A 13,013-nucleotide genomic window follows, 5' to 3' on the forward strand; every position below is an offset into this window, starting at 1 on the left:
GCTTTTGTTAAAACCTTAGATCTCTAAATTATTCCTCTTTTGTTGAATAGACAGAGAAAGTGGTATTTATCACAGAGAAGAGTTAGAGAACATGACTAGATGTATACACTAGAGACAGAAAGAATACTGGATTTTTGATAATTTACTATAAGTAGACAGAGACTCTGAAACAAAAAACTCCATGTAGCCCAGACTCTGTTTGGGGAATTGCCATATCTATAGTTAGCTGGTGATGTGGTAGTTCAGAAGACTTCTTAAAAATTTTAGAATACCTTTAACTTTATGTTGCCATAAGCCAGAAGAAAAATAAACTCAATTCCCAGAAGCCAGCAGGTATGTGAATCCCCACAACACACAGTTAATGCAAAAAAGAGTGAATAGATTATTCTTGAAGGTTTGACATTCCTCTGGGATTGCCAGATTCTATCATACTATTAAATACTGAGCATAAAAGCTATAGCCAGACCTAAAACTCAGGATTTTAATTATGCAAACCATAATTACTTCAGTAAAAAACCAATATTTTTAGAGATTATGAGCTTAGAAGCACAAGAAAACATTTGCATGACCATTTGGCCATTCGTTAAATTTGTTGACATATATTATTCATTTTTGTAAATGACCATGTTTGTAAATGATCACTCTGCTTCTGAACATTGCATCAAATCTTAAATCTATATCCCAAATTAGGCTAATATCAAACACTCATTCTTTGTGATGCTCACTGAATAAAAATTGGGTCAGTGGTCAAAAACAGTTGAAAAATGCTTCGCAAATTTTTCTTTTTTAGAGATTCATACTGTACTTGCATATATTAAAGTCCCTGAGACATCCTTCAATAAAGGAGTGTGTTTACTTTTATGTAACCCAGCACTTTTCAAATATATTTTATTGTAAAAACTCTGTTTTCCTGTGATGCTAATTTGCATCCATAAAAATAGTGGTCCAAGTAGCATTCTGAAAACTGCTGCTCAAAGGCCCATTGTTTTTTGCTCTAAGGCGTCCTGGGTTCAGCCGAGTCAGAGCAGTCCTAGAAGCCAGCTTTTGCTAATGGATTGGGATGCACCCTTGTCTGACCTGGACCCAACAAACCAGAGACTCCCTATTTACCCAACAAACCAGAGAGTCCATGCCCATTCTGAAATCAAAGGTCCTCTCTAGCAGAAATTTCCAATAGTTCTATTAGTTATTTGTCAAAACACCTGAGCCCATCCAATTCCCTCATTAGACTACCAAATAAAACTATCCTTAGTACATTATGTGAAATGACAAAATAATAAATAAATAAATAAATCTCATCTTCTATCTTGGAATTTGTAAAGTTTGGGTGAGAAAAGAATACACTAATCCTGAAATCAGTACAAAGCACACACTGACAATGGATCCAACTACATGTAGGCATTAGCTGGCTGTTTCCTCTTAAGTTTAGCTATCTTGTCTCCTGGTGAGTACTCAGAGGTCAAAACTAATTCAGCTGGGCAGGCTTCATTCAAATGGCTACTATATCAAAAATCTCTGTAACAGTCATCCCAAAGTTTGTTTTCCACAGTGATTCCAAAGTTTTAATCCAGAATAAATCCTGTGATCAAATATAAATGATAATAATAGTATGTATTAAGGGTTTTCAATGAGCCAGAAAATATTCTAAGTATTTCACATGTATTATTTAATTTAATCCTTGTATCACTGTACACATCACCTTTATTTTTCCCAGACATTTTAGGTGGGATGCTTGGGACACTCACTACAATTACACAGTTAGAAAATGATAAAATTAGAATTTGAGTCCAGACCATCTGGCTGCAGGGCCTTGATCTGTTCTTTGCAAACAATGGGTTAAATGAGGTTGAACCAATGCTTAACTTTTACTGTAGGATGTCTTACTACCTTTAATATGTCACTGTGAATTAGGAATTTCCCAGAGCAGGATATTCCATACAGTTTCCAAAATGTATATAACCATCAACCTTTTGTTTTCACTGAGTACCTAAAGGTACTAGTAGAACATATTTTGAGGAATGTTACTGTAACTTGATATTCATTCTGGGTTAACAAAATAATACATAAGAAACAACTAAACCATAAGAAAAATTGAACAAAAAATTAAGTGTACTTATTTTTGGTTTAATTACAATTGATTATAAAATTATCTTCTTATAGATCCTAAAATTAATGAATGTGTCTCGGTCATTTAAAGTACTACTTGGCCATAAAAAAGAAGGAAATCTTACCCTTTGCAACAGCATGGATGGACCTGGAAAGCATTATGCTAAGTGAAATAAGCCAGTCAGAGAAAGACAAACACCATATGATTTCACTTATATGTGGAATCTAATGAACAAAATAAACTAACAAACAAAATAGAAACAGACTCATAGATACAGATAACTGACTAACAGGTGTCAGAGGGAAGGGGTTGGAGATTGGGGTGGGAAAATGGTGAAGGGATTAAGCAAAACAAAAACAAACAAATAAAAAAAACCTCATATAGACAGACAACGGTATGGTTATGGAGAATAACCATAAGATAATAACCAGAGGTAAAGGAGAATGGGGGGAGATAGAAGAAGGTAAAGGGGAGGTAAGAGGGTAATAGAAAGAGACTTGACTTGGGGTAGTGAACACACAATACAATATACAGGTAATATATTATAGAATTGTATACCTGAAACCCATATAATTTTATTAACCAATGCTACCTCCAATAAATTAATGTAAAATAAAAATTAAATTAATGAATGTGTCAACATGGGTAGACAAAATCAAATTGTGTGCATATAACCAAACTCATTATTTTTCTAAATCAACAGCAAGAAAAGAAAGCTGCTCATTTTCAGACAAATAAATGGAAGCAAAATATTACCTAGTAAGTCATCCATGTATGAGACATAATGCTCTAAGAGTTCCTATGTCCAAAGAAATAGAAACTTGGAAAGGGTATAATTTAGTCAATTCTTTGGTGATAAATTTATAATGAATTCAAAATAGAAGCAAAGAAAGCAGTTTCTTTCTAGAATTACTGTATGGAAGACAATCACTATCCCCTCTCACAAAACACCGATTTATTGATTCAACAAACCTTATTTAGTGCCTACTATAAGTAGGAAACTGTCCTTTGTTTTCAGAAGATAATAGATGGGTAAGACGTAAATTCTGTCTTCGTATCTTTCATGATTTATCCCCAGAGAGATGATCCATACAGTCAGGGGAGAAATCACATTCAGAGGAGGGAGGAATCACATTCAGACGAGAAGAGGAAAGGACATGGCATTTGAACTGAACTGGGCAGGCATCAGAAAGAGAAAAGAAAGGCTGCCTGGGGAAAGGAGCATAATGACCGCAGCACAGAGAAGGTGAAGTGCTGGTAATAAATACATAATTCCCATTAATTATATCCTTGTGCCCGTGAAGGGAGGAATAAGCAGTGAGATATACAGGGTTAATGGAAACAAAGGCAAAACCCTGTCTTAACGCAGAACTTACCAAACAGAGAGTGCGATGTGATGGTTAGGAGAGGCTGGAGAGAGAGATCTCATCCAGAGCTCAATAGCAGTGGCTCTCAACCCGGAACAGTTTTGCTCCCAGGGGACATTTGCCAATATCTGAAGACATTTTTCGTTGTCATAATTATTTAAATATTGTATTTAATATTGTAATAGCTTAAAGGGTTTAAAGTTATACTGCATTTAACATTTAAGACAGTGACATAGCTGTAGCACACTGCTAATTGACATTTAAAGGGAAAATGTCATGTCTTTCATTTCCGCAATCAGTGGACTAAATATTTCAGAAAAATTCTCCTGATGAACATAACTAAAAAAGACTAATGAAATATAAAAATTATTTTCCAAAAATCATCAAATGGCTGGGTAGTGAGAAATTAAAATACAAAGACACTGTAAAAGATATGACTCCAAAATTTTTAACATAGCAGGAAAAATTTTGCCTGGGGCATTGTCCAAACATAAATTGGTCACCACCAAAAGCTGAGCTACTTTTTATTTTATACATTTTTTACATCATCACAAGTCTTCGAAGACAAAAATCAGCCTCCAGGACCTATGAAGTGTGTAATTCTGCTGAAGTTCATGTCTGCTTTGGGTTGGGATCTAAAGAGCCATATCCCAAGATTAAAAAGAAAGAAGGAATCACCCTTGCACAGACTGTAGCCAGGTCATCTGGGAAGACCAGAAAGCTTCAAACCCAAATCTCAGTGTTAAGTTATGCAGACTAATAGTGACCTCAGAGTCCCAGCAAAAGCAATGAGAATCATTTTTAAAGGAAAGATAAATCATCCTGAGTTGTCAATTATTTCTGTAAGTAATTTTTCAGATACAATATTTATTACACAAAAATAAGCAAATGAGCAGACTAATCATGGGTCAAAAGCAACAAGCAAAATCACCTCTGAAAAGTCAACAAAAAGTCAACAGAAAGAAATACAAAAGACTCCTGAGTTGACAAGGGAGAGACGGAGCTGGTCTCTGGAGAGGTAAGGACAGCCATATTTTACAGAGCACTGTTCCAAATAGCGGGAAGAGAGAGGGAGAGAGGGAGAAGAAACACATCCAAAGGGGTCCCTGTAAGTATTCAGCTGAATGCAGATCAAAACATGCATGTGAAGGAATTACCTGAGGCCAGAGAATTAGAGGGAAGAATCCTTGGAATTAACATAAGGCTGGGAGTAGTTTGTGTTTCTACCAGGGAGAAGAGAAAAACTTTGGAATTCACAGGACTGCAGGTAAAGTACTAAGAATGTAGTGCCTCAGTAGGGGAAAAAATTAGTCCTAGGTTGAAGACTGCTCTGATTCTGCCTAACAAAGCTTAAAAGCAAGCCTTGACAGAATCAAACTATGCCCAAGTAACTTAACTGTGCCTAAAACAAAGCTCAAGATACACAGATATTATAACATAGAAATCCACCTGAAACCTATATGATCATATTAACCACTTTCACCCCAATAAATGTTATAAAGTGTACCCAAATAAAGAATATAAATAAGAATAAAAATATATATTATCCAACATAATAAACTATATAACATCTGGCATAGAACAAAAGTTAAATCCAAATTAAGCAGAAGAAAGCAAATGATGAAAATAAGAGCAGAAATCAAAGAAATAGAAAATTAATAGAGGAACGTCAACGAAACCAAAAACTAGTTCTCAGAGATGATGAATAAAATTAAAAAATATCCAGCTAGATGATCAAGGAAAAAACAGAGAAAACATAAATTACCAATATCAGAAATGAGAGAAAGTATCATGACTACAAATCCTACAGGTATTAAAGCGTAATGAGGAAATACTATGAACAACTGTATGCCAATACATTTGACATTTTAGATGAAATATACAAATTTGTTGAAAAGCACCAACTACCACAGTTCATTCAAAAAGAAATAAATTAATTGAGCAATCCAATATAAATTTTCAGAAATTGAATGTATAATTAAAAACCTTTCCACAAATAATCTCTCAAAGTTGATGGTACATTGGCAAATTTTACCAAACATTTAAGGAAGATCTAATACCATTCCTACATAAATTCTTTGAAAAACTGAAGAGGGTATGTTTTTTTTCTTGATTGTGGTAATGGTATATACATATGTCAAAACTTTCAAAATTTTACACTGTAAACATATGCAGTTTATTGTATATCAATTATAATTCACAAATATTTTTAAAATGTTTAAAAATGTATGTCCCCCATAAATGGGCAATAGACAATTTCCACAGGAAAATGTCCAGCATGTAGTAAGAAATGCAAATAAAGCAATATTGAAATATTGTTTTATATTTCTCACCAATTTTGAAAATAAAAAGATCAAATGAATGTTGACAAAGTTGTGGTACAAGTATTTTTATGTACTGGTGGAGTTCTAAACTTTTCACCAATTATGAAAAATAATATAAGATATATTAGCTGCCATAAACAGTTTAATATTCATTTATCCAATAAACTTTATTTTGACCTTATGTTCTAAGGAAATGATTTAACAATCGGGACAGCGCTACCTGCACCAAGATGTTTTCTTCATTATGTGTAATAGGAGAAAAAAATGGAAACAAAATACCAAACAGTACAAAAGGTTTTATAAATCATGTTGCTGATACATTATAAAACTCCTTGTAAGTGCAAACACAAGTGTCAATATTATAATTGCAACTATTTTCAAATGTATATTCATTAATGAGAAAAACAATGAAACCTGGAATTAATATTTGAAAATAAAAATAGTTTTGTTATGGTAAGGACAATACTGGTGATTTAAAATATTTTAATGTTTCTGTTACATTTGTTTTAATAGGATAAAAAGGTATTCCACTTGATCTGTTTCTTACAATGTAGGCTTTCTCTCTTAAAAATTATTAATTCTTTGAAATAGCTTTCTATTAATGATAAATAATTTGCACTAATTCACCTATATGCTTTTTTCCTCCTAATTTCATCAGCGATCTGAAGAACAGACTACAGCGGTAGAACAGTGTGAAGCCCTGAAGTAGAAGATAATCACATTAACATATTTAACAGCTGAGCTAAGTGTCCATGAATATGAATGCAGCAGAGAGACTGACTGAGAAAGTTTCTGCTGTGACGGTTGCATTCTTCACTGCCCAAAAAATAATAAAGCTTATGAAAAATGTAGTGAAAATAATAATAATAAAAATCTTTTACAGTTAAATATCCACAGAAATTTGCATCTAGAGTCTTGGTCAGTCAATCCTGCTTGGAGATGTAGATCCTTTAATGTATTTGTTTTCAACAGAATCCTTTTTGATTAAAAGTAAAAATAGGTCTCAAGATGCTGCTTCTTTTTCATTTCTCTCTCAAGTCTCTGTCTCTTTCTGTTTCTCTGGACTTGAGAGAAATATCTTCATAGCTTCATGAGTATTCACAGCAACTTTACCAAAAAACTTTGTGCTTCTGGAAACCACTGACCCATCCACTATCTCTGCATAGTGCTAAACTTTTCTCTTTAACTGCACAAATGCTTGTTTCTGCATGCTTCAAACATGTTTATACACTAGAAAACATCATTCAGGAACCAATTTCACTTGAACATTTTATATTGACATTTTCTTATTTACCAATCTCTTATAACCTAATTTGCATCACAAAAACACACATTCAAAGCACTCGAGCTATTCTAATAGATTGTCATCTCAACAGGCAACACCACAATGCATTTTAAGTCCACTGATACTTTTGTTGACTTCATGCAAGTTTCTTAAATATGCCCATTTTAAAATTTAGAAATGTTTGTCACTCACCTAAAAGGACCGCTATGAAAACTAAAGGAGAATATGTGTTTCTAGTACTTAGCATAGAAAAATATTTATTATCATTACCATTAATTTCTATAGATGAAAGATAGATTTCTAGGTAAAACAAGCATGTTAGAGCGAACTAGGTCTTTTAAACACTACCATATTGGATATGGATTGTTTTTACATTGCATCGTGAAATTTAAATTTTGGTTATCAGCATTATTAATTTGACTTTGTTATAAACCTAAAGTTAAACAAAAACAGATGATTCTAGTATTTGGAAGAAGCTGACTTTTGAGAGGAATGTATAGACTCTAAACTCATATTGACATTAATGCTTACTTACTAATGTGTGATGCAAAGTTATCATTCCCACATTATTATGAAACTGAACTGAGAACCAAACTGAAGAATACAAGTAACTTAGAAAACATGGATCCTTTCTAATTTAAAGTAAAAAATAAAGTCTTTCCTACAAATGCAATGTAAGAAGAATCTTGACACATTTACAGAATACTCTGATGCCAAGTATATTTCACAAAATAACCTCCTTCAAAAGTTACCAAAGAACAAGCATTCAAGTAAATAGAAAAATTAATAAATAACATAAAAGAGCAAAGGGTCACATTAAAACAGAAACAGACACTCACTGCTTCATAAAGCCAGGAAAAAGCCATTTAGTCCGATTTCTTCATTTTACAAATAAGTAAGAATTCAGAGAAGTCCAGTGACTCTCAAGGTTACACAGTCCATGGTTGATATAATAAGTACATACTGGTCTCTCTTAGTTTCTAGTGTTGTGCCTGCTCACATTCTCTATCATGCTTTATACCATGTCAAATGAAGGAGGCACAAAATGGATCATGCTCTAAAACATATATACCATGCTCAAGGTCAAATGTTAGCTGTAGACCAAACGGATTTTTTTTTCCATTAGTTAGGAAATCAGTTATACTCACAGGAAGTTAAAATACCTCATGTATTTCATATTGATTATCATTATTCTTCTATTTCAAGCCCAGTTTAGTAAAAAATTCCCTGTGAATATAATTGTGATGAAAGAATAACACTTTAAATGATTATTTTCAAAAGCTTGCTATTTCAATCAAAACAAGTAATTAATTTATTCATCTTCCATGCTTTGGTCAGTAATCAGCACTAGGTCTTATATTTATATTTTATATGAAAGTATGGGTAAAATTACAATCTTATTTAATTAGAAAATATTCATTTAGCTCTTTACTACAAAAATCATCTGTAGAGGCTAAAAAATAAAGCGATAAATTCAAAACATTAATCCAATTATACTTTCTTTTAGAGCTAGACATGACATTGGGGACTGAGTTACAGCACCTTCATTTATTAATGAACAAACTATGACCCAGAGATTTATTCACAGTTGTAGGGCTATTACGGCAAGAACAGAAATATAATTATAATTAGGTCTTACTTATTATTGCCAGAGATTGTTCAGTATATTTTAACTCATGTATGTGAACATTTAGAGACCCGGGATTGGGTTCTCAAATTGATAACTGCATAACTATTCACCTTGAATTGTTATACTGAAGATGTCTTCTAAGGGAAAACACTTTACCTTTAGAACGTGTAACATAAAGGAGGATCCTAGACGCTCGCGGCGCGGCCTGTCCGGCTTCCCACCCGACGGGCTGACCCGAGTCCCAGCCGGGCCGTGCAGAAAGGGCGGGCGTGGCGGCCGACACCGAGCAGGGAGCGATGAGAATGGGAGGGGAAGTGGAAAGCCGCCTTCTAAGAAGCTGGACGTGTAAAACATAAATGTGCCAGCTTTTTTGAAGGAATCCATATATTATGAAGGCAGGGGGTTACACCAGATAAAAGAGAAACCCAAGGAGCATCATTTACTACAAACAAAAAGCAAAGAAAAACTTAACCACAGAGAGAGAATCTTCTATCCTGCGCGGAAAGAGCCCTGAGGCTGTGGGGGACAGAGGCATGAGGATGAAAAGGCATTTTAATGAAAAACAAGGAAAGTCGCAAGCTCTCCAAACCCGAGCAGGCAAACGCAGCCAGCACGGGCTCGCCCCGCGCCGAGAGCCCCGCGGCACGGGCAGCGCCGGGCCAGCGAGCCAACAAACAGAGCGCTTCTATACCCAGAGTGCCCTGCGCGGGGGAGGGGCGGTGCAGGCGGACGGGGCGCTTCCGGTGGGCGCGCCGGGGGCGCGGGCGGGCAAGATGGCGGCGGCTGCGGTGGCGGCGTGACGGGATCCCTCCCGCGGGAGCCGGCGGCTGTGGCGGCAGCGGTATCACCGCCCTCCCTCGCTCGCCGCGCCCCTTTCCCAGCCCGCGACGTCGCCGTGACACAAGGGGCCCAGCCGAGGAACCGCGAGAACCCCTCGCACACTGCAGCCGGGCACAAAGAAACCTGACCGAGCGGCGGGGGACCCGGTGCCCCTGGGCGGATTCTGAGCCCTGTGACGCCGAAAGCCAACGTTTCCCCCTTCCCTGCCGCCCTGCTCGGCAGCCTCGCTCAGGGGACGCGCCCGGAGGCCTGTGTCGTCCTCGGCCCGGCGTCGGTCTCCGCGTCTCGGCATGGCGGGCAGCGGCCCCGCGGCCCACTTCATCGTGGGCGGGCACTACAGGCTGGTGCGGAAGATCGGGTCCGGCTCCTTCGGGGACATCTACCTGGCGGTCAACATCACCAACGGCGAGGAGGTGGCGGTGAAGCTGGAGTCTCAGAAGGCCAGGCACCCGCAGCTGGTGTACGAGAGCAGGCTCTATAGGATCCTCCAGGGCGGGGTGGGCATCCCGCACATGCGGTGGTGCGGGCAGGAGAAAGACTACAACGTGCTGGTCATGGACCTCCTCGGGCCCAGCCTGGAGGACCTCTTCAATTTCTGCTCAAGAAAGTTCACCATGAAAACTGTACTGATGTTAGCCGACCAGATGATCAGTAGGGTTGAGTATGTGCACACAAAGAACTTGATACACAGAGACATTAAACCGGATAACTTCCTGATGGGTATTGGGCGTCACTGTAACAAGTTATTCCTCATTGATTTTGGGTTGGCCAAAAAGTACAGAGACCACAGGACAAGGCAACACATACCATACAGAGAAAATAGAAACCTCACTGGCACTGCGCGGTATGCCAGCATCAACGCACATGTTGGTATTGAGCAGAGTCGCCGCGATGACATGGAATCATTAGGGTATGTGTTGATGTATTTTAATAGAACCAGCCTGCCCTGGCAAGGGCTAAAGGCCGCAACAAAGAAACAAAAATTTGAAAAGATCAGTGAGAAGAAGATGGCCACTCCTGTGGAAGTTTTATGTAAGGGGTTTCCTGCAGAGTTTGCCAAGTACCTAAACTATTGTCGCGGGCTGCGCTTTGAGGCAGCCCCGGATTACGTGTATCTGAGGAAGCTGTTCCGCGTTCTTTTCAAGACCCTGAACCACCAATATGACTTCATATTTGATTGGACAGTGTTAAAGCAGAAAGCACAGAAGGGAGCCTCTTCAAGTGGGAAGGGCCGGCAGGCCCAAACCCCCAGAGGTTTCTAAGCATGAATCAAGGAACAGAAGCAGCCCCATGCAGATGATGGGAGCAGCATTTGTTTCTCTCCACATCTAGAAATTGTAGTTCATATGTGCACTAGCCAGTGGTTGTGGACAACCATTTACTGGGTGTAAAGAACCGAATTTCAGTATAAACTGGCTCTGGGTAGCACTGGTGATGCCGTGTCCCAAGTTGTAGCCACTGTAATTGTGAATATTAGAGAGTGAAACATGGTGTCCAGTTTTCTATTCCAGTTTTTTCAAGTGAAAAAGTTAAATGGTTGACACACACAAATTGGTGGAGAAATTGTGCATATGTCAATTTTTTGTTAAAATTCTTTGAACTATACTGCTTTGAGATCTCATTTCAGAAGAACGGCATGAACAGTCTTCAGCCGCCATTGTGATGGTTGTAAATGCTCACAACTGTGCATTCTTAGGGTTTATCCATCCCTGGGGTTTACAAGTTGTTCACTTAAAACATTCTTAAAATGGTTGACTTCTTGTTTCTAAGTCAGCTGATGTGGTAGCAACAGAAGATTCCAGCATTTGAGCATGTGGAAGACTGCCTGCTTACCTGTGCAACAAATAACAGCATCTAAAGTGAAGACTTAAGAAAAACTTAGTGACTACTAGATTATCCTTAGTACACCACATTAACTCTATAATGATCTTGGTATTTAAAAAAAAAAGCATATCTGTCACAGAAATTTAGTTAACATCTTAAAACTAAACATGTATGTATGTTGCTTAGATAAATGTAATCACTGTAAACATCTATATGATCTGGGATTTTGTTTTTATTTTGAAACAGGAGCTTTTTTGTTTATAAGTTCATTAATTTAAAAAAAAAACTATCAAGTCTTAACTTGTAAACACACACACACACACACACACACACAAGGGACGGGGGATTGATCAATGGATGTGTTTACATTTACTTTTCTAAGAACAGAAGAAAGTGGCCTAGAATGATCTTCCTATAGCTCATAGCAGTCATTCATCTTCTAACCCAGGTCCCTTCCTCATTCCATTTCAGTCTACCTTCCCATGAGCTAGTTTAAGATTCTAAAAATTTGCCCATGTATAGGTAGATTAGTTCAAATACATCAATGTCACAGCATTTATTTTTTATCCTCATCCGAGGACATTTTTTCCGTTGCTTTTCAGAGAGTGTGAAAGGAGGGAGAAACAGTTAAATGTGAGACAGAGACATCAATTGGTTGCCGCCCGCATGCACCCTAAACTGGGGCCAGGGATTGAGCCTGCAACTGAGGTACCTGCCCTTGGAATTGAACCCAGGACCCTCCAGAACCACTGAGCCAAACTGGACAGGGCAGTGTCACAACACTTTTTAAAAATGAAGCCATAAATTTCATTAATGAGTCAGAATGAACAGTAACAACACTTAGAGGAATCCATCTGTCTGCCAGTCTTCTTTCTAACTTCAAAAAAAGTAATATAATTCAAAGATTACTGAATTTGGAATAACTGGAAAATAATTTTTCAGATATATAAATAGTGGGTTATTTTTAAAATAAAGTTAACTTAATCATTAGCCTAGAAAAAAAAAATTATATATACCAGATGTTCACTGATATTATGGTAAATTAAAACTCATGTATTTATTTACAGACTATCTTCAAATGCAGACAGCAGGATAAACAACCCAGATATGCACATATTCTACAGTAATGGATTTTTCTAGAATATGGAAACTATAGCTTTGGCTCGGGATGGCTTAGTATACACAACTTCATTAGAAGTTGTCATAATGTCTTACTGGAAATTCAGAGCACTTGCCTATTTTATTGATTTTCATAGAAACAACCCTGGAGAGTAAACCCAAACAACTCATTTTCAGGTGAAACTGAGACCAGTAACTGGAGATGTATGTGGCCCTCACAAGTCAGTAACAAAAACTATTAACTACCCTACATTGCTTCTGAACTGGTATGCAACACTTCATTCAATGGCTTGTATCATCCAGTATGTGGTTGAGTTTATGCATTTTTGATCTAGTAACCTTGATATTTTACACCACTTAAGTTTTATTACCTGGAAATTACATCCAATTTATCTCCACAAATACATCGGAATCCAATAAATGTAATGTAAATCAGTAATCAGGTGGCTTTAAGATTACCTTTTAATTAGACCTGTGGTAATTTGTCTAACAAATATATCACTGTGCAATCAAATTA

The 13,013-nt window shown here is 37.2% G+C and overlaps 1 pseudogene across 1 annotated transcript; it reads left to right on the top strand.

The window, feature by feature from the left end:
• Positions 1-9,843: 9,843 nt before the first annotated feature.
• On the top strand, positions 9,844-10,815 carry LOC308558175 (casein kinase I pseudogene; annotated as a pseudogene). Its single transcript has one exon. The product of its transcript is annotated as a casein kinase I pseudogene (transcript).
• Positions 10,816-13,013: the final 2,198 nt, after the last annotated feature.

Source organism: Miniopterus schreibersii (genome assembly GCF_964146895.1).
Source record: "Miniopterus schreibersii genome assembly, chromosome: 6".
NCBI classification, from domain to species: Eukaryota; Metazoa; Chordata; class Mammalia; order Chiroptera; family Miniopteridae; genus Miniopterus; species Miniopterus schreibersii.